At 42.7% G+C, this 22,886-nt stretch overlaps 1 protein-coding gene across 2 annotated transcripts in view; it reads left to right on the top strand.

Moving 5' to 3' along the window:
• The first annotated feature begins 3,171 nt into the window (after positions 1-3,171).
• The window catches only part of ache (acetylcholinesterase (Yt blood group)), a 58,766-nt gene continuing 39,051 nt past the window's right edge, over positions 3,172-22,886 (top strand). The window contains exon 1 of one of the 2 annotated variants that reach the window (XM_023949005.2): positions 3,172-3,465. The gene's annotated coding sequence lies outside the window, so the exon portion shown is untranslated. Of the gene's footprint in view, positions 3,466-5,872; positions 5,995-22,886 lie in introns of those variants that run through there. The other variant, XM_078936708.1, reaches the window with a different exon arrangement.

Here is a 22,886-nt window from a genome sequence, read left to right on the forward strand (position 1 = left end):
GGAAGGATGGATGGATGGATGGATGGATGGAAGGATGGATGGATGGATGGATGGATGGAAGGATGGATGGATGGATGGAAGGATAGATGGATGGATGGATGGATGGATGGATGGATGGAAGGATGGAAGGATGGAAGGATGGATGGATGGATGGATGGATGGATGGATGGAAGGATGGATGGATGGATGGATGGATGGATGGATGGATGGAAGGATGGAAGGATGGAAGGATGGATGGATGGATGGATGGATGGATGGATGGAAGGATGGATGGATGGATGGATGGAAGGATGGATGGAAGGATGGATGGATGGATGGATAGATGGATGGATGGAAGGATGGAAGGATGGATGGATGGATGGAAGGATGGATGGATGGATGGATGGATGGAAGGATGGATGGATGGATGGAAGGATGGATGGAAGGATGGAAGGATGGATGGATGGATGGAAGGATGGATGGATGGATGGATGGATGGATGGATGGATGGATGGATGGATGGATGGATGGAAGGATGGAAGGATGGAAGGATGGTTGGATGAAAGGATGGATGGATGGATGGAAGGATGGAAGGATGGAAGGATGGATGGATGGATGGATGGATGGATGGAAGGATGGATGGATGGATGGATGGATGGAAGGATGGTTGGATGAAAGGATGGATGGATGGATGGATGGATGGATGGATGGATGGATGGAAGGATGGATGGATGGATGGATGGATGGAAGGATGGATGGATGGATGGATGGAAGGATGGATGGATGGATGGAAGGATGGATGGATGGATGGAAGGATAGATGGATGGATGGATGGATGGATGGATGGATGGAAGGATGGAAGGATGGAAGGATGGATGGATGGATGGATGGATGGATGGATGGATGGAAGGATGGATGGATGGATGGATGGATGGAAGGATGGATGGAAGGATGGATGGATGGATGGATAGATGGATGGATGGAAGGATGGAAGGATGGATGGATGGATGGAAGGATGGATGGATGGATGGATGGATGGAAGGATGGATGGATGGATGGAAGGATGGATGGAAGGATGGAAGGATGGATGGATGGATGGATGGATGGATGGAAGGATGGAAGGATGGATGGATGGATGGAAGGATGGATGGATGGATGGATGGATGGATGGATGGATGGATGGATGGCAGGAAATCTGATGTTGGAACGAAACTCCACTTAAACCTTTTTTTTTCTTTTTGTCTTGTCTTATTTTGTTGTTGTTACACATAAGCAATATTTACTGCTTCACTTGGGGAAATATTTTTAAATAAATTCGCGTCTACTGTACTTTCTTATATCACAAATAAGCTAGTCATTTTTTCATCTGTTCCTGATTCACAAAAGATTAAAAAAAGAAATACTACATGAAATTTTAAGCATAACGTTGTCTTTAATTTTAATCAGAGTGGGTTTTTATTTTGAGGCAATTTTCCAGAGAACCCTGGGAGATACCATTGACTGTATCTGAGAACTGGACCGAGTAAGTGTGACATCATCCACTGAAAATGAACAACGAAATTAAGTCAAGTCAGCTGCCATTTTTTCGTGATGTGAATGTCGCCATGCTGGAGCCAGAAGACGTTAGTGAGCAGTGATTGGTCCAAGTGGGTCTTAGTCAACATTTCTTTAGCAAACACTGTTGCCAGAGGTGAGGTTGTTGGAAATCCGCACCCCTGCCACTTAAAAGAAGACTTTGGAGAATCTATCAAAGGTTTCAAACGTGGGGGCCAGCGGGCACCACATGCTTTTGTTGAGCATCTGATTGGTCAGTTTATGACTTGAGTAACTTAAACTACAGAAAAAATAATTAAAAAAAAATTAAGAAAAAAAAATTAAGAACACGTTAGACAAAGTAGCAGATCAAGAACAGTTATTCTGACAAATTGAATGACTGAGTAACAGCTGTTTATTTCTCTATAGAAGTCTATTGGATTTTGGCTTCTTGGAGCCAGCAGGTACTTTCTGTATGGAACCCTCAGTCCAGTTCTCATATACAGTCAGCGCTTGTTGCTGATATGAGCAAAAAAAAGTACACATTTAAAAGAAAAAGACAGTTATTCCACAAGTATTTATTATGAAAAGAAAAATTTCACGTCCACTTCCCAACTTAATGAAATTATTCTTTCTATGGTAAGAATCTGATCAAGTACATCTCAAAGTGAAAAGCCTTGACTGGTGATTAGATCCTGATTGAATACAGTCACTCTTGGAGGCTACTAGCGAACATTTAAAATGATATAAATAGACAAAATGAACATTTTTCTTTCAAACACAGAGAACGTTTTCTGTTCCATCAGATTCTGAATTTTTTAAACCTTTGAATTTTCTATTAGGGTTAAAACCAATCCAGATAGAAAATGCTAAGGTTTTGACATTTCAGAAAAAAAATTCAAGGGTTTAAAAATTTCAGAATCTAATGGAACAGAAAAACTTCCATAGTGATTAAATGGTGTTGACTCAGTAATTACAACAAAGGCATTAGCATCTAGTTAGCTTGTGAAGCGTTGTTTTAAAACTATTAACGATTTGAAACGTTATCAGTTGTGCTACGGCGTCATTTTATTTAAAAAAAATATATATATATATATGTTGCACACTTTAAATGAGCAGCAGACCACTGAACATTTTGTGTGTTTATTTACGGGTTCTTTTCAGTACAGCAGCTCATACAGGTGGGTTTTTTTTTTTAGGAAAACGAACTCTCAGCGCTCCTCCGATCTCTTTTCTCTTTCCTCTCTCTCATGCTGCTCTGCGCGCTCCAGCATGACGTCACTCTTGCTCGACAGCGCTGGTTCCACGTGCTGGCCATTTACAGTACTACACGATTTGTAATGAACCCACAACACTTGAAACAGTTTTAAAATTAAACAATTATAAAATAATTAATAAGGGGGTGGCTTATTTTCACTGTCCCTACATACATATACATATATATATATATATATATATATTTTTTTTGTCATCTCTTGATGTGACAAACACACAAAAAGTAGACCTTCAGACCAGACCTGGCAGTTCTGTGAGTTTTACCCTGACTCGGGTATGAGTGGGGGTTGTCTTTGCAGGACAAATGTTGACCAGAAAGAACCAGAACCGGTCTGGGACCTTTTAGCACGTGCTTTGTCCCGGGTGGAACGGTTAGACTACTCAATCATATGGCGCTCGTGCGGCTTCTCACTTTGCTACAGCTCTCTGCAGTTTAAGGAAGTTGGGCCCGAGAATCCCAGAAGTTCTCGCGATAACAGCTGTGTTTACAGGCAGTATTTATGGGCAGCAGTCTCCCCCTGCTGTTACAGCTGCTCGGTTCGGTCCAGTCAGTGAGCGCGGTGCGGCGTGCAGCGCGCACGAGCCTCCTGGACGTGTCTGTTCGAGAACTCTCTTCATTTTTTTGGAAGTCTTCTGTCGGTGCCGGAAGCGCGGAGGCTGCAACGGTGGAAGATCCAGGTGAGACAGAACCAGTGGTTCCGATCCTTCGTTTTGTTCTGCATTGATTGACATGCTTGGGTGCAGGGATTGTGTTAGGGCCATTCTCCATCCTTTCGCGTAATCTCGTTACATCCGTGGTCGCCATGGTTACAAGCCTGTTCTCCTCCTCCGCCGAACGAACCCCGGTAGGTTCTGCAACTCGGGCGGGGTGCCAGCCTGCACGCCGCCTAATAAAGTGTAGGGACTGCGCCGTCCGCGTGCGCGGCTGCAGAGCCGAGACACTGCGCCGCGCGTGCACATCGGCGCGCGGATGTCACGCGACAACTTTATGAACGCTCTTGTCTGTTATTCTGCACGGTAACAGCACGCGCCAGGTGCGCGTAGAGGCTCGCAGGACCCTAAGTGCGGGGTCGGGTTGCGTTTGCTGAACAAAACGACGCGTTATTCAGAGGAGACACGCGCGCGCGCTGACCACTGCGCGAGCCCCCTGGTTCAATTAATGTTAGACACGCACACAGGTGTGCACGTGCGTCTTTGCACCGGATACTGAATCGATTCACAAGCTTTGATTTACAGTGAACACACATCGTTCCATTTCCCAAATGTCCTTCGAAGTTTCCCATTTCAAGTGATATAACATGAACTTTCAATAATGTGAGTCTGGAATGTTCCTCTGTTTCGACAATAAAACTTGTAAATATAAATATATTTCTGGTTGAAATAAAATAAACCCAAGCAACCCGTCTGCGGGTTTCTCTTGAGCTGTTTAGTCTTTTTGTAGTAAAATCTATTGGAACTCTGTAAACCGGACTGAAAATAATAAGAAACATCCTATGAAGCTAAAAGTTTTCTTTTAACTTATTTTGGGTAATATATCTTCAAACATTAAATTGATTTGTTATTATTCTTGCTGACGATGAACGTCCTGGAGATCCTTGAGACCCACAGCAGTGTTGGATATCGATTAGCTTTTGTGAATGACAACAGGCTGGACTACAGAATCCTGCATATTCATTTTTGGTGCCGACGTTTCCCTCTATCAGCTCCCTGAAGTGAGTAAATCAGGTTTGAATAAAGTTTAATTAAATAAATTGTGCTCATGTTTCAGGCTGACCACCAGCCAAAAACCACAAAAAGAAAACCCTTTCGACGTTGAGCAGAAACACATTCTGATTTGAATAAGAAACCACCTCAGCTTTTGACTAAGTTGAAGTCTGAAATGAATAAATAAACTGCATTTTAAAATTACAGTGATTAAAATAGATTTAAAGGGGAAGCTGTAACAGAGAAACCTTTGGATGGACGTAGGCTTAGCGATGGAAACTCTCATTTCTGGTGCAGTGGTCTTGCCTCACAGCAAGAAGGCCCCGGTTCAAGTCCCGGCTGGGGGTTCTGGACCAAAACATCAATGGGGGACCTTTCTGTGTGGAGTTTGTATGTTGTCCCCGTGTGTGCGTGGGGTTTTTTCCGGGGACTCAGGCTTCCTCCTACCGTTCAAAAACATGCTTCATAGGTTAATTAATCTAAATTGTCCCTAGGTGTGACTGTGAGAGTGCATGGGTGTGTGATTATGGACATTCTACCCTGTGACAGACTGGCGACCCTTTACAGGGTGTCCCCTGCCTACGCCCAAAAGTGGGCGGGATAGGCTCCGGCAGCCCCGTGACCCCGAAAGGGAAAAAAACAAATTAGAAAAAAACAAAACAAAAAAAAGCTAATAAACAGAAACTAAAGTGATTAGTCAGAAAAATGTTTCGCTCCTGGATCACAACGATTTGAAAAAATACTCCCAAATGCAGTTTTAAGCTTAATTTTATTTTTCGTGTGTCCTCCATCGTCGGAAAAATGCAGCAACGTGTCCAAAGCACCACTTTCTTTGGAGAGGGTCTTAAATAGTAGTTTGGTTTGACGCATGGAGAACAGCAGCAGTTAACAGAGGACACAAGCCTGAGTTCAGACGCTGTCACTATAGGACCCTCAAATATTTCTCCCCCCCCCCCCCCCCCCCCCCCCACATTTTTACATTACATTCCCATCCTGCAAAGCCGTTCTTCAGTCTTCTTGCCGGGGGCTAAAGCATTTCTCAGACGGCCTTTTCCCAGGCTTCTGAAGGGATGTCTGCATGTCTGCATCTGCATGATGGTCGACATGAGAGCACGCCTGATGCTTTGCTGTGGATTAGCAGCAGAAGCAGCTTTGATGAGCAGTTTCCTCCGGTGTCTTGTGCTCTGAAGCCCCTCTGGAAGTGTTGGTGTGGCGCGGCGGTGACCCAAGGACCGATGAGCCCCAGGAAACATGGTGGTGGCTTGTGTGGTTAAAGACTAAGTCGATCCTTTACCCTGCCTTCCCTCTCCGCTACTCTCTGCGGCTTTAAGTCATTGAATCAGCGAGTAATGACAGAGCATGCATCTTGGCAGCTCGCAGTCTGCAGTGCTGGCCTCGGTACTCAGTGGAATGAAGTGAATGGATGGATGCGGCTGGTTTGATGTGAGAACTTGGATTTTCTGCGTCCCACCGTGGAGCTTATGCTCTGCTGCTGCATCACTGGTGAGTTTGGAGCTGAACTATACACTGTGAAGAGAATACAGTGTGAGAGCAGGAGGATAATCCAGGACGAAAACGGTTTCAGATTAGATCTGTTGTTGTTTTTCAATCCTTCGAGCATACCTGATCATTTGAGATAGACCTGTTCACAGACAAGATGGCGCCTGACAGCAATGGTCAGAAGCGGAAATTATATTATAATAAATCATATTATTTGATGCACGCACAATCGCCGTGCATCAAATAATAGTAGGTAGGGCCCCAAAACGGACGTATAAACTCGCGATGCAAATGTGAGAGTTTTGAACGCGGAAGCTGGAAATGCGGGTATATGTTTGGAGCGTGCCCGGTGTGAACGAAGCATCATGATTGGCCGATGAAAAGAAAGTCTTTTTTTAGCGATTTTTGGGGGGGACTTCCGGATCCGGTTCCGGACGTTGGTGTCTGCAGCCAGGTCCTCTTGGATCCGTTTACCTGCAGCGAGGAAGTGTAAAACGATCTGGTCCTCCACTGCTTCAAACACGGGTTACAGCTGCTGCAGCCTCCTTTTCAGCAAGTCAGAATGCATCACAACTGTCCTCGGCTCTCTCCGCTTGGTTTCCTTCACCACATGCAATCAGTTTCTGTTGGTCAGCAGTTCCTGAAGTGTGGCTATACTACTGTCCACACAAGTCGGACCAACCAATTGGACCCTCCTCCTCCTGGCTAAGGTTAGCCATCCTGTAACGGTTCTGGTTCTGTGGGAATGGCGACTTTGCTGAACTGTGACTGGAATCCTCCTGCGTGGTTGAGCTGCTGAGAAGAATCAATAAAGATGGGATCTTTAAGATCTCGGCCTTGTCGTTGAGATGAGATTGAGGCTGTTGCGCAAAGAAGGATTCTGCAGAAAGAGCATCTGCTAGAGTTAATGATGAGGAAACTGAAGCTGTACGAACTGTTCTGTTGTGGACAAGCGTGTTTTTTATCGGTCATAATATTTCATATTGGCTTGTAAAGACCCGCTCCAATGAAAGTGGAGTTTTTGACGTCATAATGCAGGATGTATAGAAGAGAATTTAGGATTAAACTGCAGAATCAGATGAAAACTTTGTGACGCAGCAACTGCCAGGGGCGGGCCAAAGTCTCCCTGCTCCGCTCCATTCTGATGCATCCACTGTCCGACTTTAGTTCAGATCCAGATTCCAGCTCAGGCGAGGATAACAAAGACGTTCCTGCAGGTGGATGCATCAGATCAGAATGGAGCAGAGCAGGGAAGTTGTGACCCGCCCATTTGTACATCCGATAAAGAAATACTCTGAAATGCCCAAATGTCGTTATGTCTTTAAGCTGCTGTCGTACGGCGTCCTTGCGCCACACCCTTCTGCTGCTGGTGAGCTCTGGCTCCTTACTGACCGCCCAAATGCTGCACGCATGGGTGCAGGTGAGACATCAGGAAGCCTGTAGGATTGACACACCAAACAGCCCTAACAGGCGCCTTGTGCGGTGCGCAGGGTTTGGGGGATTCGGTGAAATATCCCTTGCATCTTGGTAATCCTTGTGCTATCCTAGGCACTTTAACATTGGGAGTTGGGTCATCTAGACCCACTAGACAGTGCACTGAACCTTTTTTCTTCAATGATTTGTGAACCTCACTGGTGTCCATGGATTACATGAAATCTTTCCACCTTTATCCACCTTTGTCATGGTAGGGAGAACACGTCAATGTAAGGGTGGGGTCATCTAAGATAGCACAAGGGTTAAAGTGTTCACTGCAACCTGTCGCTCGGCCGTAGAAAGAATGTGCAGGATAATTCTCTCTGTACGGGTTCACCAAGCGGTCTACAGCCTTGATACTTTGTGTGGGACATCTGCGTGCCGCGTTCAGGTTTCCCCTTTTTTCGCCCACATCCAGTTGTGACTAAAGCACAACTATCCAACTGGAACATAGACGACTCATTCTGCTGCTCATAACTACTTTTCTAAATGTTCACCAGAAGTCGCTTTCAGAATATTCAGTTATGTCCGTGAGGCCGTCCACTTTATGTCACAGGAACATCATTTATGGAGCAGGACATTGTGTACCCTCGTGAGTTAACGTCATTACATCATCTCTGAAGCGCACCGTCTGTCGTAGGCGAGGTTGCTCTGCTGGCTGATGTCAGCGTAGGTGCTGTATGTGGGGCCCGGCCGGCATCATTGTCTGTGCTGTCCAACGGCGCTCGCCCCGCATGAAACAGCTGTAGTGGCTCTCAGACGCACGGCGGTTGGGTGCCAGGTGGACAACCGCGTCATGTATTATTCACACCCTCACATGTGCTGCTGGGATCTTCTGCACCAAGCGGAAAGCTGCTGGAGCTGCAAACTGCTGAGCTGTCGGCTTTCTGAGAAATCAATGGCCTCTCTCTAAGTTAATGAATTAATGCAGCTGTTCTTTTAAATGCAGGGTCTTCTTTTAGCAGAATGTATCTGTCATTATTTCATATTGGAATGTTTCTGAGCTGCAGTGTTTCTTTTTTAGGAGTTGTGCAGGTCTAGATAGATGGATGGACCACAGATGTTTTCTTTGATAAATCCCTGTTTAGGGGAACCATGGGGGAGAACATTCACTCACCCGTGGTTCTGGAGCAGCCTCACATGTCTGCAAGGCTTTGCCTGTGTCTATCAAAGCCCTCACATGATTTTCTTACACAGCGGCGTTGTCCTTGTGATGCTGGATTTAACATCGAAAGGCCAAACTCCTGAAAGAAACCTACAGTGAATCCTCTGCTGCCAGGCTGTCTGTCACAAAGCAGGAGCTTCTGGGAACTGGACTTATGTGGAAGCTGTTCATCTGCAACATATTGCCTTACTATTTATTTTTGGCGAAACGCAGAAGGGCGGAAGGTGTGGTTCAGAAAAAGTGGGTCTGCATGTGTGTATGAGACAAAAGCACCGAACCTTGCTTTAGTCTGGTTTTAAAAAACAGTGACCTGGGTTAAATTTAGGACAGGCCTTAGCATGCCTACGGCTCAGCAGTTCAACCAAGCGCACCGTTTTTGCTCAGTCAGTTTCTAAATGGCTCAGGGAAGGAAAGACGTGTAACCCGACCTGTTCCTGGAATCAGAGTTAGAGCCAGCAGTGACATGCGGACAGCCGCCTCCATCTGAGCAGGGCCGGGATACAGACACGCCGCGTGAAGGAATACGGTTTGTGATCATGTGTGTAAACATTTGAGAATGTGTTTTTTTAGCACATGGACCTGTAGAAATGGGCTGATAGTCTTTGGCCAACTGGACTCAGCACAGTCAAAGTGAAGCCTGAAGGCGGGACTGGAGTTAGCTCCGCCCACCTTGACAACAAACGGATGGGATAAAAACTTTAATGTTAGGTTCACCCACCTGCCAATCAAAAACCAGGCCTCTAAAAATACACCAATATCAGCTCTAATGAAAGAATTTGAATGAAAACACACAGAGGTCAGACTGGGAGTGGTTAGCAGTCTGTCCTCACAGAGAGCAGGTCCTGGTTCAAATCCCGGCTGGGTCCTGTGTGGAGTTTGCATGTTCTCCTCGTACATGCGTGGCTTTTCGCCAGGCACTCTTGTTTTCTCCCACAGTCTAAAAACAAGCTTCACAGGTTAAATAATCATTCTGAGCTTTCCCTGTGCATGTGGGGGGTGGGGGTGGGGGGGTGGGGGCGGTAACGGCTCAACCTTCATTATCCCAACAGTACCTGGGAGAGGTTCTAGTAACCCTTTGGCCCTAAAACAGATTCAGCAGATTTCAGGAATGATGAATGGAAAACACATAGATTTGTGCAAATTTTTATTGTTTTGGATCATTTTTTCTTATCTTCTTTCTTTAAGAACATCTTCTCTTCTTCTTCTTTGAAGTACATCACACCAAAAAGTCTATGAATATCAAAGAATAGTTGAGCAGAAGGAGTCAAACCCTGTTGGTGCCCCATGTTGGTCTGTGTGACGCACTGCTCCAAACATAAAACCTTCACAAGCTGCCCGTTAGTTTCCTCAGTAAATAGAATGACATCAAAAACACATGAAATGGGTCTTTCTCTATCTTGAGAAATGTTAAAAACAACATCAGTCAGGGCGTCACATAAAGTTACAAGCTTATTAAGACCAATCACAAGTCAATGTGGTACGTCAGGTTAAACCCTGTGCACTCCTGGGCAGGTGATTCCTGGCGAGGATTCTCCTTCATCACTACAGAGTGGCCACTACACAACCTTTTAAAAGACATGGCTAATAGATTTGGGAGAAGATGATCAAACTTTCCCTAAAACTGCCCATACCATGCTATTCTTAAGCCTCTTGTAAACAATATCCATGAAAAAGATAATATATTACAGTACACTAAAGAACACATCTTTTATTAAACATTAGTAATGTTCCTGAGTCTTATTATTACCCGGAAGTAAGACGATGTGTGGGTGCCGCCCATTTTATGACATCAACCTAGAGCCGGTGTAGGTACCATAACCATTCGGCCTGCAATAACCGTTCGGGGTCACACGGTAGCCCCACTCGGACAAACTACGTAGCGTGGAGATCTGCTCGGGATCTACATATTTACATTCCACGTCATCTTTTGTAACCCAAAGTTCTTTTCCCTCAGAAGTTGTGTCTGACATAATTATTTATAGTGTTTATAGAGAGATTTTGCGATAACCCACTTTGTAAAAAGATCTGTGGCTGTTACAATGAACCTGCTGCTCCACAGAGTGAACCGTGTCTCTGATCAGAGCAGCTGGAGTCTCGATGCTTCGTGTTCGCAGGCAGGGAAGGGGCTTTGTTACAGTGTGCGCTCAGAAGAAGGGTTCTGACTGCAGTCTGTTCGGCTGCGATGCACTAAATAATATTCATAACAGTAATAAAAGCACGTTTAGAAGATAATCTCGCTCTAATACGGAGCTCTGTTTGTCCGCATAATATCTTCTTCTATGGTAGTATGGTAATTTCTCCAGACCAATCACTATCTGATACGTTATTGGACCAACGGACAGCCAATCACATAATGTGTTGTCGGCACTAGTCGAAGGACCCCAAAAGGTCGTTGCAGGCCGAATCGTAATTGTACCTACACCGGCCTCGGCAGAGTATCTGCATATGGGCGGCAATTTAGCTCAGGCGGTAGAACAAGTCGTCCAACAATTGAAGGGTTGGCGGATCGATTCCCGCTCTCCCCAGCCAGCTGTCGCCCCCCAAGCACGGCCAGCCCGCAGCTCACTGCTCCCCCCACGGGATGGGTCAAATGCAGAGAAAGAGTTTCCACATTGTGGGATAAATAAAGTTAATTATTATTTTTTTTATCTCCCATAAAAACAAACAACATCCGAACTTTTTCAAAGATGGATGTGCATGCTGTGCATAGAAACGGAAAGCGTTTTAGCCAAACACTGCTAGCTGCTCTGAGAGAGTGTGTGTGTGTGTTAGCCTTTGGGCGGAGCTGACTCTTCCTGGAAGGGGCTGTTCTTACGGGTTCGCTCTTGAACACCTGCTCGTTTTCGTGGATTAAAAAGGAACTGGTGGTCAGAACGCAGGTTTTTAGAGAAATAGCTGTACTTTAAAGCATGAACGGGTCAAAATACCACTTTGAGGTTTCTTTTTTCATAAGGAATGGACATCGTAATACACTTAAAATCTAAAAATAATAGAAAAAATAGACCCTTTAAACATGACAATCACTGCTGTCCTCGAAATTCTCCAATGTCTACTACAGAGCTTACAGCATTATCCAACCTACACTATTTCTGCAGTAAAACTATGACATGTGTAAAGTAACAAAACATTAAATAATTATTTAATATTTCACTGCTGTATGTTGTCAAATTCCGTCTTGAATTTAATATATATGGAAGACATGATTTTGGCCTTGAATGCATTAGAGTGTTGTGAAAATCCCCCATGGGAATCTTGAGTAGTTAATAATTCTTTAAAACAAATGCATGACTTTGACCAGACTCTTACGAATGAGTGTAATGTGTTTTTCAAACTTGATTGCATATTTGTTAAGCCCCACAGACACATTTACAAACCTGCTGAAATGTTAATTTCTCCATACCATCATGCACTTAAAGTTCATCCCCACAACATCAAGCTAGCTTTTGCAAAATATAATCCAAAGATAAAATGAAATAAACCTTAAATTCAGACCAAGAGTAACAGTGCACCAAACCCAACAGAGCTCATTCTGTTTATCGGACCATGATGTGAAATATCGGACTCAAATTTTCCGTTGGCTTCCACCTGTGCACTAAGATGATAACATTGTCAAATTGTGTAACAGAAACTCTGACGGTGTAAACATGTGCCATAGACGCAACTGGTCTGTCCGCAGTATGAGGACGTTGCTTCAGAGGGAGTAAATCCAGCCCTGATAAACTGTGTCTGGTGTTTGTGAAAGAGTCTGCATTGGATCAGTCCTCCAAGTGGTCCTCTACAGTCTCCTGCATTCCAGAAGCTACCCCTCCAAAACTACCCACTTCATTTATTTACGATGAGCTTGACTCAAAATACAAGCAAAACAGAAGTTCCTCCTCTCAGGTCAGTCTTATGGTATCTTCACTAAGCCTTTCGCTCCATTCTACTGCTCTTTCATTAGACCAGACCAGACACAAACTGGTTCAGTGAAGGCATTTGCTCGGCCTCAGTCAACAGCTTTTCATTTGGCAAACTCAAGTAACTGTTTGTTTTTTAAGTAATGGGTTTACATTTGATTTCAGTGACGAGATTAAGAGATTAAGGAAAGCAGGTTTCCCGGAGCAGACTTCTTCCAGGGCAAATTGCTTTTCCCAGGAGCACTTTTGCCTGAAAGAGATTCCTGAAAATCGGGCCTCAACTCCTGAAAGAGCAGATCAACCATGCAGTATGTTATGCCTTTGTCACAACTGCCCTTACAGGTGGAAGGTGAAAAATTGGCAGATCTGTGGGTCATAGAGCCAAAATGTTCATGCACATTTTTCCCTACAGGGATGTTCCGGGTGACAGGTCTTAGTAAAGAATTAAATTGCACTGAACGTGGTTCGCGGGTCAGCGGGATCCATTTTCTGTGTTAAGTCAATGTACAAACACGATCAGGGGTCCTCAGCGCGCTTTTAGGGTTGGGTAAGGTGCGTTGTGTTGGCAGAAGCGGGTTTTTTGGAGTCGGGGCGCGATTTGGATGCCGAGGCATGTCGAGAGTTTAAAAATCTGAACTTTAAAAAAGAAAATACGTCGCTTCAATCAATTACGGACTCAGCTTTGGCGAGTGACGTGTTGATGACGCAATCAGCAGATGGAGTCCAAAACCAACATGGAGGAGAATCTGATCATTCTATTCCTGAACTTCAAAATATTTTTCTTTTTTCCACAGAAACAACAATAGGAAAGGTCCCATAATTGTATTCTTGTTTTTATTTCCCCCTCCAATGCCAGACAGCAAGTTGTCAAACTGGATCACAGAGAGATGGAAGTAGCGCTGAAAGATGCAACTCCTGCAGTAGCTGGTGAAGCTCACCGTACTGGGAGAGTCTTTGAATGATGTCATGATCTCCTACACTATGTTTCGTGTAAGAATTTACAGTATTATAAATTAAAGTTCAGCTAAACTAAATTAGTTGTACAATGAAAACTTTAAAACAATATGAAATAGGCCTTCACAATGTATCAAAAATGTATCATCATCGCAATATCAGCCTGTGCGAAACCGTTATTGCAATAAAAACGGCATAAACTGCAATAAATGGTTACTTTAAATTTTTACACTCATGCCAAAACACTCTTATAGGATCTTGACGTATGTAACGACTCAGCCCTGCAAACATTTGACCGATCAGTTAGATACCCGCCTCCTAAGTAGACACGGTTCATTCTGAGTTTATTTCAAGTTAGATTAAGATTTATTTAAATAAAACTCCTGCAGTGAGAGAGAAATGATGGATTCGTTTTTTTTTTTTTTTTGGTTTTGCTATTTGTTCATGTATCCCAACCTATTTCGTCATGGCCATATTGCATATTGCAAGTTTCCTTAGCATCGTGCCGCCTTAATATTAATCCATATTTTAATCTTGAAAATTAAAATCAGGTCAATTCTGTCGTTTGGGTTGGCGTTCATTTAGGCCAAAATTATTCCGTGCTCCGGTTGCTAAAGTTAACAGTAAACAGGCGGTTGAGGAGACAAAACAAACAGGTAACATTCAGGTAACATTGCATTTCAAGCGGCTGGATGGCTCAGCTGTCTGCATGCAAGACTCGTTTAGTTTAAACCAGTTTGGGTACCTAGACAAGACCTTCATGCTATGGCTTAACTATGTAGCTGCAAAGGGGCCCAAGTCTGGGTCTCCCTGTGCTAGTCCCCAGTCCAAATAATAGACAGGGTTGTGTCAGGAAGGGCATCAAGTGTACCACTCTCTGCCAAACCAAATGTGCGAATCAGTGAAAGCTGATTCGCTGGGGATCCCCCTGATTGGAGGCGTTGACAGATGAACAAACATTGCAATTCAGTGGAACCAATCAACCCACTAGGGATCCCACAATTCTCAGTTTAAAATCAAACCCTATGTTACACTTTTGAACCAAATCGCGGGGAAAGTGTATCGTTGCATCCCTACTGCATATCAGTATGTTTACATTGAAAGTGTCAAACAAAAGTAAATTAAACATGTTTAATATTGTTTTATTACATTTCACTAGACTCAGTAAAAGGTTTTCTTCATTGATAATTGCTTATTAACAAATTAAAACAACGATTTTTCCTTAGTTTGTGTTTTTTGTTGTTTTATAACTCAAATCATCAAAACAAAACTGTAACGCAAAAATCTGTCAGGAGCTGGTGGTGGAGGACCCAAAAGGCAGGAGACCTGGCTTGTTGACAGAAAATATTACATTTATTTAAATAAACTGAAAAAGACAAATCCCATGGAGCAAAAATAAGGTGACACAACAGAGCAGATGACCTGAAAACCAGACACTTAAATAGGCTGAGGGCAATAAACTAAAATGACGACAACTGTGGATCATGATTGACCGGTAAACAGTCTGACTGAGGGCGACTCAGACCATGACCAAAAACCACAATAACCAAAAAAAACACAGTACCTTTACAAAATTACGGTTTGAACCAAATCTAAGGAAAAGTGAATAGTTCCATCCATTCGTCCGTCCGTCCGTCCGTCCGTCCATCCACATAATTAATGATCTAATAGTGATAATAATCACAGTCACCTTTGAATCTCTATTTGGGACCATGCCCTTGTTGTTGAAAGGATTTTATTTGTTTTATTTAGTGGTTTTAAATGAAGTTTGTCTGTATTTTACGACATGCTGGTATGTGGATGGGGGTGTGTTGGGCTGTTTTTCTGCGTCTGCATGTTTGTGGTGCAGCCAGGGCTGCTGGGACAGGCTCCTCTGCCACATCTAGTCCTTCTACCATTTCTATACGGAGGAGATCCACGTTCTAAACAAATCAGGTCACTGCAGCCTTTTAACGGCATCCTTTTTTCTGAACATAGCTTCCTTTATTGTTTCCTAGTGATTGAACATTGTATTTAAATTTAGATTTTAACAGACCACGTGCTGGTTCTGACTGGACTCCAACACATTTGAAGTCTATACATCTTCATGACTCACTTTCTGTCTACTGACTCTGCTGGATCTTCATTTTCAAATGTATATCCCAGACACTGATTTGACACTTGCACACAGTGAAAGCCATCCTCCTGGGAATCTCATACACAAATTCCGTGTTCTAATTTAAGAAGTGACACAGTTTCTTCCCACTATGGTTGATACGCAGATCTCACTCGCAGTCTCCATGTTTTTTACTTTTTGTCTTTCCATTTCCACATCTCACACCTTTCTTTTTCAAAGTCAAGCTCCAAAAGGGCATTGCCTACTGTTGTGTTTGGATGCCCTGATGCATGTCTGCTCGTCCCTCTAGAGTTTCCAATGGAACTTAAAGATGTCATAGCTATTTGCTTAGTGCAACATATTGAAAGTCAATACTTTAGCACGTATAATGTGATTACAAGTCAGTTCCTGTGCCATTTAGGGCTTTTCAGTTACAGGATCAGTAAACCAAGCAAACAGAATTTGTGTTTTAAATATTAGACTAACATTTCTCAATAATACACCTAATGTTTTTGCCTGTTTCTGAACAGTGGCAACGTAATACAAAAAAACCTTAGAGCCAGGCTATGAAGTAGAAGAATATTAGAAGAGCATTAGAACAGGGTCCAAAAGTTAAACTTTTTTTCTTTTTTTTGAAGATACCACTCCAGGTTTCCCCTGGTTTTACACTCCTTGCAAAAAAAGCAAGTTTGTTGTTTGTAAGATTTAAAGACAATTGTATAACCAAACCAATAACATTTGCTCCAGGTGTGCTGGTGTGTTTGCATGCCTTTAGTCAATGCAGAAAACTACTAGTCACATAATCTTTTAACACCATAGATGTCGCCGGTGACACCTAAATAACACACGCTCTGTGACATACCATAACTCTTCAACCACTTAAACTGTCAACTAGAATGTACTGATTTACGTAGGTTGTGTAAACACTTTCCTACTGTATTGCAAATCAACGCAAGGCTGCTTTTCTCCACTTTAGAATCTGCTGGAATTATGATAATTGTGTAAAGGGCTGAAGAGTTACAGCAATGGAAAGAATGTAAACATTGGAGGTAAAGCCCTGGGTGTTAAAGGGTTAAAGGAAGAGGTTTTCATGAGTTCATGAAGACCCCTTTTTCAATTATTTGCTAAAATGCTGCTGTAAGTAGGTTTTTATAGATTTGAAGTCAAGTTTTGCAAGACGATGTGGCCAATGGTTTAGTGTGCGCCTGCTATTCCCCATCAACCACAGTCAAGCTCATTCATCTCACCTCTGTCTCTTATTGCTAGGTCATAGTAGTTTGTTAACTCGTTCCAGCATCATCGACTTCAGTCAAGTTCATGTTACTGACTCTGCTACATCCTCGACCACATCACTGCCTTGTCCTCGGTTACTCCTGTCTTCAACCTAATTAATGCGAGTCTCCCTGTTGTTTACCCAGTTCCCGTCCTCGACCAGGTCCCCCTTTGAATGTCCCTGTTATCCAATCCATTTCATGTTTTTGATCACATCCTTGTAAATTCCCACGCCGTCAACTTAGCATCTTCACTTTCTACTGCTCTCTTTGCACCTCTGCTGTTTGATCTTTTTTCACTACGAACCCTGTCATGCGAAACTGCAAGTTAAACAAACTTTCCACTCTCTGCTTGGATTACAGACTCTTTCTAAGGTCAATACCTGGAAGACTTGCTTTACTGCCCCCCTTTAGGAAGCCTAAGATTTACTCCTGCCATCATATTTCATTGTTAAATCTGAAGACCTACCTTGTCCTATGTTGTTTCTGGGTGGTCAGTTTTCTCAGTGTTCAGTGCTACTAATTGTTGTCTGCACAGACGATGATCAATATGCGTGCAACCAATATCCATTAGCGACTGCCTGGAGCCTTGACATAACTGGAAAGACTACGGGTTGATGGTATCAAGTCCTGTGAAAATGGCGAAGAGGACCAGAAGAACTGGCTTCAAATGGTCCTTATTCACACCAATGACTCACATGACCTCAGGCTACATTTGTCTGTCATACATACAGTCTGTGAGCTTTGGGTTGTTCAGGAAAAGTGCAAAGAGGGAACTGAAGGTTGATGCGAAGATGATGAGGTGTTTTTAAGGAAAGTAGTGGGGTTGAGGGGCATTATATTCACTGGAAACAACTTTTCCCTGGAAGCAGTTAGACCTTGAGATGAGATTCTGGAATCACTGCTTAGTCCATGTCTCTACTCCACACAGAGCTTGATTGTCTGCATGTCAGTGGCCTTATCCTCTGTAACACTGTGTCTGATCTACATCGGTATCTAAACTGCCCAAAGACTAATAACAAAGGGCTGAATAACATCCATGTGTGAAAACAGGGGGAAGAACCTTGTCTGTAATCAAAAATATGCTGTTGGTCAGGGCCACTCGGGAGGAAAATTCTGATTTCTGACTGAATAATTGGTGCATTTTTACATGTAAGAAACACAGAAAGAACCTGGATGTTGTTTCCACAGTGTTTAGAATCCTCTTTGATATTTTTAGTGGTTACTTTCCTGTATATCAATTAATTCAGACTTAAAAAACCCAGCTATAAAGCGAGTCAAAGAAATCTTTTCTTCTGGAAACAAACTGGACAACCTATAAGGAGTGCAAGGAGGTCCTTTGCTAAGAAGCACTCTACAGTAAAGTTATCACCAACTAAATTTATTAAAATTAATTTATTTGTGCAATCTTTTTATATTTCTGATAACATGCTTTCCTCACTCCCACATACATTTCAGGAACATTTAAAAAACATGTCAGAAAGATGGAAATGTAGCATTCACCACCACTCTGTCTGTTGCAGCTGGTAGACCAGTGGTGCTCAATAGGTTGATCGCGAAGGACATATGGGTAGATCACAGGATATCAAAAACAAACAAACAAAAAAAAGTTTAAAAAATGCTGTCAGCAAGTAATCATCCTCACTGTAAGGTGGGCTTGGTGATTAAAATGCTAAATAAATATATAAAGAATTAAGTCAATCGTGAAAGACTTTTATTTTGAAAGGTCCTAAATGAACACTGGCCAGTTCCAAGCAGTTTCTCCTCTTTGCCAATTAAAAATGATGATTACACATTTCTCTTAAGAGCGAAGACTTCACCTTTGACAAAAATACTTATTTGGATTACATCGTGGTATACATAGGTATCGCCTGGTATGAAAAACAAACATCCTCTGAGACAAACTGGACACGCGTGTTTAACTACACTGAGTGCAGATTCTTCTTGCAATAGGAAAATCCCTACTCTGGACCACACCGGCCCATGGGAAAGTTTGTTAAGGCCCAGTCCGGCCCGCGTGCCTCCTTGATTATAAGCGAGAACGAGACGCCCCGTCTGAACCAGCCTTCCTGCCGTTCCCGTCCAATGGATACAAGTCCTCATAGGCAGCAGTGTTGCCCAAAGTCACGCTGCCCACGGAGCAGGAGCCGCTTAAGTCGGCCGCGTTTTAAAGAAAAGTCATGCCCCCCCAGTACACGGCACAGCATGATACGCAATTGTTCCTACTTTTGTTTTCATTTAAAAAAAGCCTTATTTGTTTTGTACTAGCACAATAAAATTAATACAAACAACAAAGATATCTCCTCACAAAGATTTGTGTATTCTGACCGTGTAGTTTTTGAATTATTTTTACATAAACATAGCATTTTTGGCTGAAGATATAGTAGAAGTTATAAACTTAGAAGTTGAATAAAGTGACTTTAGTGTATAATTCCTGGCCTTGACTAGTATGACTGTTCTACACATTCTACACTGTCAGCTCTCAGAGATTGATGTACTTTTGCTGTGTAGTTTTTGAATTAATACTACATAAACATAGCATTTTAGACAGAACAAAGCCTACATACTGTAAGTTTTCAACTTTAAAGTTGAATTTAAAGTTTATATATACAGTGAGGTCAATAAGTATTTGATCACCCTGTGATTCAGCAACTTCTCCCACTTAGAAAACATGGAGGGGTCTAAAAATTTCATCATAGGTGCATTTCCACAGTTAGAGACAGAATCTGAAGAAACATTCAGAAAACACGTTGTACGATTTTTTCAAACAATTTATTTGTATATTACTGTGACTAGGGCTGCACGATATGAAAAAAACTCGCAATATGCGATATTAGTAATTAATATTGCGATAACGATATAATTTGCGGTATATAAACAATTAGCAAAACAACCAAAAATATTATTCCCATTCCATTACAACAGCTTAAAAATTATATGACCCTTGTTGACGTAGGAGGCGAACATACAACATAATAGGGCGCCATCCGATTAGTTAACAACGTGAAGGGGTCCATCTGATTGGTCAAATGCAGAAAGGGATTCTTTCAGTCCATTAAACACTTCAAGCTGCCATAAGATTGTTTGGCCACATCTAACCATTTATTGCAAATTTGCTGTCTTTTGCGATATGCATATTGCACAGCTTGAAATTGCGATAACGATAAATTTGCGGTATATTGTGCAGGCCTAACTGTGACAAATAAGTATTTGATCACTTGGGTTAAACAACTTTAATATTTGGTACAGAAGCCTTTGTTAACAATTACAGAAGTCAAACGGTTCCTGTGGTTCATCACTAGGTATCTACACACTGCAGCAGGGATTTTGACCTCCTAGCTTAAGAAGAACAAAACCTAAACAGAAAAATCATGTTTGAAAGGCCAACTCTATAATTACTTCTGTTTATAGTGGTCTTCAATCTCAGTTTCACCAATAATTTGTAAATAGGCAGAACTTAAGGTGTAGCCATCATGTGTTTGATGTTATGCTGGATTTTTTCTCACTTTTTCTTTATTCTTCTGTATTTAATGATTTGTTATTGAAAGGCAATCTGAATTTACAAACAGTAACAAAGATAAAATCACAAGTTCTCTGTCATTCGAAGCATCCAGTTCTTTTCCATGGCATCAGTAAGGTGACACTAGAGCCCACTGACTATTTTAAAGAAGGTGCCATTGTTCAGCTGTTCCCAATCAGGCAGACAGACTTTCCATTACTAATCTTGTCTGGTCCCTCATAAGGAAATAGCAGGCATGCATTTGTATACATATAGACTTCACCTATATAAAGCAGTTTTTTAATAAATGCTTGTATCTGAGGAGGCTCCAATGGCATGGGGGTTGAAAATGACCCTAACCCTAACCCTTCCATCCTAGTTTCCACTGTTGCTACCTACCTCCTCACTCACTGGCCACTTTAGTAGGTACACCTGTCCAATGGCTCATTCACACAAATTTCTGACCAGCCAATCAAATGGCAGAACCTCAGTGCATTTAGGCACTTAGACATGGTCCAGACCTGTACTTCTCAAAGAGCCATTTTGATCAGTTTCCCACTGAGACGAAAGCACAGGGAGCCGCAACAGTAGGGGTGTTAGAAAAAATGGTTTTGCCGATATATCGCGATAGTTCATTTGGCAATCCTTGCATTGATTCAAAATGTTGTCAGGATATTTTTTAATTATTTATTTTAATCATTTTTATTATTTATGCGCTTGATGTTTCCTTTGACCTTTTGTTCATTTTCCACAACCTTGAATAGACTTTTCCGTCTGTCAAAACAAATTTGATTTGTTGCAGACTCCTTTCTATCTTTTTTTCTTTAAATCCAGTAAACCAGATAAATTATATTAATTTTATGGATGAGAACTATTTTTTATTAGGAAGCAGCTGCTAGTTTGTTGCGGGGTCTGGAATCATAAGCGGTGAGTCTAAGCCCCGCCCTCTCTACCTGTTCTTTGTTTTCCCCCGTGTGCACACGCTGGAGGGGGGCTCCAGCGTGTTATACACAGGCTGCGCAACATACGACCATCGTAGCACCAAGGTGACAGGATAGTAGTGGCGCCCTAACGCAAATTTAATTCATTTTAAGTGGAAATGGGTGGTTTTTGGGGGCGCTCATTTGTCCCCTACGAGATCGTCACTGACTGTCTTTCCATCCCATAACAGACTCTGGTCCTCCTGTCCATTCGCACTACCTGAAGGTGTTAAAGGCACCACGACAATCTTAGAACATGATAGTTATTTTACAAAAACACAGAGAGCCGAAGCACAGGGAGCAAAAGAGTCGCACGCGGCATTGGAGCTGCCGGTTGCCGACCCCTGGTCCAGACGATCTGCTGCAGTTCAAACCAAGCATCAGAATGGGTAAGAAAAGTGATTGTCTATGAACGGGCCTGGTGAAAGCATGGATCCATCCTGCCTGTATCAATGGTTCAGGCTGGTGGTAGTGGTTTAATGATGTGGGAAATTTTTTTATTGGCACACTTTGGCCCCCTTAGTACAGAATAAGCATGGTTCCAACACCACAGCCTACCTGCGTGTTGTTTCTGACCATGTCCATCCCTTTATGACCACAGTGTACCATCTTCTGATGGCTGCTTCAAGCAGGGTAATAGGCATGTCAGAAAGGTGGAATCGTCTTACACTGGTTTCTAGAACATTACAATATAATCTCAACCCAATAGATCACCTTTGGGATGTGGTGAAACGGTAGATTGGCATCATAGATGTGCAGCCGACAAATCTGCAGCAACTGCATGATGCTGTCATGGCAACATGGACCAAACTCTCTGAGAAATGTTTCCAGTATCTTTGTTGAATCTATGCTGATGAGTATCAAGGCAGTCCTGAAGGCAAAAGGGGGTCCAACTATTACCAGCAAGGTGTACCTAATGAAGTGGCCGGTGAGTGTAATTTTCTCTTGCTTGGTTGTGATCAAGACGAAGGGACATAGAATTGGGGAAAAAAACGATGGATGCTATAACGTGTGCGATACCGTTTCTGTTGGTTGTTATGAACATTTCTTTTAAACAGGAAGCACAGAGCTTCCTGGGTTAAATCAAAACCCATTGGGGCTAATCTCCTACAAAAAGACATTTGGGCGTAAAACCTCCCCTTCTTGTAAGCTATTAGTGTTGATTTAAAATCCGGTTTCTTTGGATCAAAATCGATTTTCTCTTTGTGAAGGTGCAGGTCTTCGGTCAATCTAAAAGTCCATGACCAGTTTTAGCATTTTTACAACATAAATTCCTTGTTGTTCCAGCAGTCTGTGTTCAATCCTATCGTTTTGGTGGCGACCGTGGTGCAGCGGTAGGGCGATCGACCTCTGATCAAAGGATTCCATGTTTCAAAGTGTCCTTGGGCAAGACACTGAACCCTACCTTGCCTCTGGTGGAAGGTTGGCACCAGTGTTCGGCAGCAGAGCGGTCACCAGTGTGTGAATGTTTGTGACTGTAAAGTGCTTTGGGCCTTCAAGGAAGGTAGAAAAGCTCTATATAAGTATGGTAGTGAAGCCTGCATTTATTCAGTTTACCATTT

Source organism: Oryzias latipes, chromosome 18 (assembly GCF_053564925.1).
Source record: "Oryzias latipes strain Hd-rR chromosome 18, Olatipes_Hd-rR_3.1".
In the NCBI taxonomy this organism is placed as follows: domain Eukaryota; kingdom Metazoa; phylum Chordata; class Actinopteri; order Beloniformes; family Adrianichthyidae; genus Oryzias; species Oryzias latipes.